Genomic DNA, 4809 nt, shown 5'->3' with positions numbered 1-4809 from the left:
TTAGAAGAAATAAGTCTGTGTCAAAAATCATTGTCTACACATTACATCCCATGACTAGAAAGCTAACAAACAATGTTGTTGTTATTGTTGTTATGTGCTGTCAAGTTGCTTGCAACTCATACTGACCCTGTGTATAACAGCTCTGAAACCTGCTCTATCCTGTGCCAACTTTAGTGTCTCTGACACTTCTACCCTAGACACTGTATCAATCCAACTCATCGATGGTCTCCCTCTCTTTCTCCATCCCTCTGCCCTTTCAAGCATGATGTCCCTCCCCAAGGACCAGTTCCTTCTTGCAACATGCCCAAAGTATGTCAGACGACACCAGAATTCTTGCTTCCAAGGAGCAGCCCTGCTTCACTTTCTCCAGGACAACCCTGTTTGTTCTCCTAGCAGTCCATGGTATATTCAACACTCTGCTCCAGCACCACAGCTCAAAGGCATCAATTCTCTTTCTGTCATCCCTAGTCATTGTCCAGGTTTCTGACGTATAGCAAGCAATTGCAAAGACTATGGTCTGGATCAGGCTTAACTTAGCCTCCAGACTGACATCGTTGCTCTTAGTACTCTGGAGAGGTCCCTGACATCTAACTTTCTCAATGAATTAATATCTTGATTTCCTGGCTGCTGGTACCAAAAGTGTTAATTGTGGAGCCAAGCAAACTAAAGCTATTAAAAATCTCAATTTCTTCACTATCATCATGCTACCAATCAGCCCAGTGGTGAGAATCATAGTTCTCTTGATGTTGAGCTTCAGTCCATATGGAAGGCTGCAGTCCTTGATCTTCTGCAGCAAGCACTTCAGGTCCTCCTCAGTTTCAGCGAGCAGAGTTGACAAATGAGGTACTAGTATATTTTAAAGAATCTGATCACATAGTCTGTTTGGAGGACAGTTTTGGTTTTTTAAAAATGACATTAGATTGACACAGTGACAGCAATGAGCTCAAACATGACAATCATGTGAGGATGCTCAAGGAGGAGCAAGGTTTTATTCTGTTGTGCATAGAGTCATTATGAGTTTGAATCAAATTAATGGCACTTGGTATCACCAACAAAACACACACAACTATACACGGCTGCAGATTTTGATATAAAAATTCTACATTTATAAACAAAGTTATAAAAGCCTACGGGTAAGAAGTTGCACTGCAGTCATGAAGGCACATAGTTTGAATCCACCAGCTGCTCTGTGGAAGAATGATGGGCAATCTTCTCCTGGGCAATTAACTGTCTATGAAAACCTCCTGGAGGGTCAGCTATGAGTCAGTTCCTACTTGATGTTACATAACAACAACATACAAAGTTTTAGCTACTAAAATACTATTAAATCATTATTTATAGTAATAAAAATTAGAAATAATAAAATAAACCATTGGTCCATTCATATTACAAAATATACTAAATGCTATGATACAACTAAAATTATACTGCAGAAGAATTATATTAGTCATAATATACTAACTTTAAAAGATAAGGTATTAAACACATGCACAGGTGAAGAGTCGATTTGTGTTTTATTGACTACACAAAAGCATTTAACTGTGCAGATCACAACAAATTGTGGTAACACTGAGAAGAATGGGAATCCCAGAACACTTGATTGTGCTTATGCAAAACCTATACCTAGACCAGGCAGCTATCTTATAAACAGAACAAGGAAACAGTACGTGGTTCAAAATAAAAAAAGGAGTGTGTCAGGAATGTATCATTTCTCCATACTTTTTCAATCTATATGTGGGATAGATCATTTGAGAGGGAGGCTGAACTGTATGAAGAATATGACATCAAGATTGGAGGAAGACTCATCAAGCAACCTGCATTATGCAGATGACACAACCTTGTTACCAAATCTGTGGAGGACTTGAAATCTTTCCTGAAGTCAAGGATTATAGTGTTCAATATGGGTTGCATCTCAACATCAAGAAAACAAATATTCTCACCACTAGGCCAACTGGCAGCATCATGATGGAGAAAAGATTATTAACAATTTCATCTTGCTTGGACCTACAAGTAACAATCTTGGCATGAGCAGTCAGGAAATCTAGCAATGAGTTGCTTTAGGAAAGTCTGTTGTCAGGGACCTTGCAGAATGCTAAAGAGCAATGATATTAGTTTAGAGACTAAGGTATGCCTGATAACAGGCCATAGTCTTCTCAATTGCTTGCTATGCATCAGAAAGCTGGACAGTGATGTAGGAGGACAAAAGAAGAATCTATGCCTTTGAGTTGTGGTTCTGGAGAGGAGTATAGAGCATATGGACTGACAACAGAACAAACAGATCTGTCCTGGACAGGATGAAGCCCAGTTGTTCCTTGGGGGCAAGGATTTTTTTTTTTTTTCATTTTATGCTGACTTATTTACAAAATTCAAATACATTATTTTTCACACCAGATCTTTGTCATTTCCTTCAACCCTTCACCCATCAAATTGTGCAACTCTATGATTAACCATCCCACCCCCTGCCCATCTTCAGCCCTCTGCTTCCACCATCCCCCACCTTGGATCTTTATACTCACTCTAAAATAATGGGTTTTTGAGGAAATGTAAAAACTGCTTCCCAGAGTGGTTGTACCATTGTACAATCTCACCAACAATGTGAATGGAAATCCAAAATCTCTGTAAATGTTCATTAAAATTAATTTTAAAAAAACCAACAAAACAATGTATGAGTTCTTATCTTGCCTCATCCCCTCCCACATTATTATTTGCTTTCCTGTTAAACTTTGCCACTTCTACTGGAGTGAAATGGTATCTCATTGTGGTTTTGATTTGCATCTCTCTTATCAACAGTTATTTGGAGCATTTATTCATCATGTGTCTGTTGGCCATTTGAATATCTTCAATTTTGAAACTGCATCTCCCCTACTTTGGGCATGTCACCCGAAGGACATCATGCTTGGAAGGGTGGAGGATTAGGTCAGTTCAGGAGAAGATGAAATGGATTGACACAGTGACTGTGGCAGTGAAGGCAAGTAGATCAGAGACAATGAGATTGGTTCAGGTTATAGCAGGGTTCAGAGGTATTGGCTACATAGGTAATTATGAGTCATAGTCAAGTCAAGGGCACATAACAACAAGAGTCCCTTCACTCAGTGTTAGTCACTCACATTGCCTGAATCAACTAGCCAAGGATCCTTGGGACTTCCAGCTTTTCAAGCCATCAATCCTTTGCTTATCCATACATCTGCACATGCTAGGTCAACAGTGCCAATGGGAAACTATGATACTTCCTGAAATAGTTCAGCATCACCCAATTCGTTTTTGTACAGTGATTATTTTCATCTTCTTTTGAGGCTTCCTGCATTATTTAAGATTTTGCCCTTAGAAGCCTTTAGTATTGCAAATTAAGGCCTGAATGTATCTAGTTCTTTCAGCTTGAGAAATGCCAAGTATGTTCTTCCCTTTTGCTTTTCTTTTTTTTCCCCCTTTTGCTTTTCTAATGCCAGTTCTTTTCACACTTCATTGTAATATTTGGTTTTGTCTTGAGCTATGCTTTGAAACGTCCTGTTAATCTCTTTTATTTCAGCAGCCCTTCTCTGTTTTGGACTCTGCATTCAAGTGCAGTTTTCAGAAACTCTTCTGACATTCATTGCAGTCTTTTCTTTCTTCTTTCTTCTATAGTAGTAATGTATTGGTTCCTTTATGGATGATATCTTTGATGTCATCCCACCACACTTCTTGTACTCAATAATTTATTTTCTTTTTGGGGGGGATTTTTTCTGTGTTTTTAATTAAAGCAGATATGCTTTTTGGGGTCGGGAGGGAGGGAGGAACGGAAAGCCAGTTGCAGTTGCCCCCTTCACATCCGCGATCAGTCCGTGTTCTCCCGGGAGCTCGAGGAAGGAGTCAGCGTGGCCGGGAACATCAACACCTTGGCATGCATGAACGTTAAGTCAGGGAGGCTGGCGATCACCTTGAGGGCTTCTTCACTCAAATGTTCTTCCTGTTTAGGTGCTTGTCTTCTCTACTGTAGACATGAGTCTTGCAAATATATCAGTCACTTTGAGACTTGAGGTGGAGAGCTCCAGCTTAGAGGTTGTTAATTCATACAACTCTGGATCCACACCATCTAACGGGTTGGTAAGGCCACTGCTACTCCAGTCAAACTGGACGGGTGGGAGACACTCCTGGAATTGGTCAGATGTGCATGTGTTCATCTCTGGTGACAGGGTGGCTGTTTGACCAATGGAAGCGATTTTTTCTGCAGCAGATAGTGGTTTCAATGGCTCCTTGGTGGGCTCTAACATACCCAATCCTGCCGCATACATGGGCACTATAACAGGCTGCTTCTTATTGCCCGTGAAGAGAATGTTTCGAGTGTCTATTCCCAAGGAGCACAAAAGCTTCTTGTTGCTATGGGAGCCGCCCCACTGGTATCTCAGGCCATGTGCATCATGGATGTCCTGAAGCTCTGTCCACACATCCAGCAGTTCCCCATTTTCATCTAAGGCTTCTCTTGGTTTTATCGGTAAGGAACTGGTTTCCAGCAAGTGCTTCAGAGAAGTAACTTCCTCTTCAGCGTCAGGGATAAACATGGAAGGAAAACAGGCTTCGAAAATTCGTTCCAGGCGGTTTAGTAAAGCTTTCTGTTCAGGAGTGGCTGATTCCTGTGGATGGCCTGTAGCAACAGCTCCTGCGGAAGGTGCTCCTGGGGCACCGTGAACCGTGGGGGCTCCTGGAACATCGACACTGTTGTCTGTCCTGTGTGACTGCCAGGCCTCCTTTCGATGATGAGATTCAGTGGCTTGCTGGTCTCCGAAAGCAGCCCATGGGCGACTCTCTCTCTGTCCATCCTCAAAGGCGTTCCAA

At 41.5% G+C, this 4809-nt stretch overlaps 1 pseudogene; it reads right to left on the bottom strand.

Moving 5' to 3' along the window:
* Nucleotides 1–3811: 3811 nt before the first annotated feature.
* LOC102861240 lies at nt 3812–4808 on the bottom strand (annotated as a pseudogene).
* Nucleotide 4809: the final 1 nt, after the last annotated feature.

Source organism: Elephantulus edwardii, unplaced genomic scaffold (genome assembly GCF_000299155.1).
Source record: "Elephantulus edwardii isolate Elephantulus edwardi_28Jun2011 unplaced genomic scaffold, EleEdw1.0 scaffold00140, whole genome shotgun sequence".
Lineage (NCBI taxonomy): Eukaryota > Metazoa > Chordata > Mammalia > Macroscelidea > Macroscelididae > Elephantulus > Elephantulus edwardii.
The sequence above is the reverse complement of the archived record's forward strand: the minus strand, read 5'-3'. Positions and strand labels throughout refer to the sequence as shown.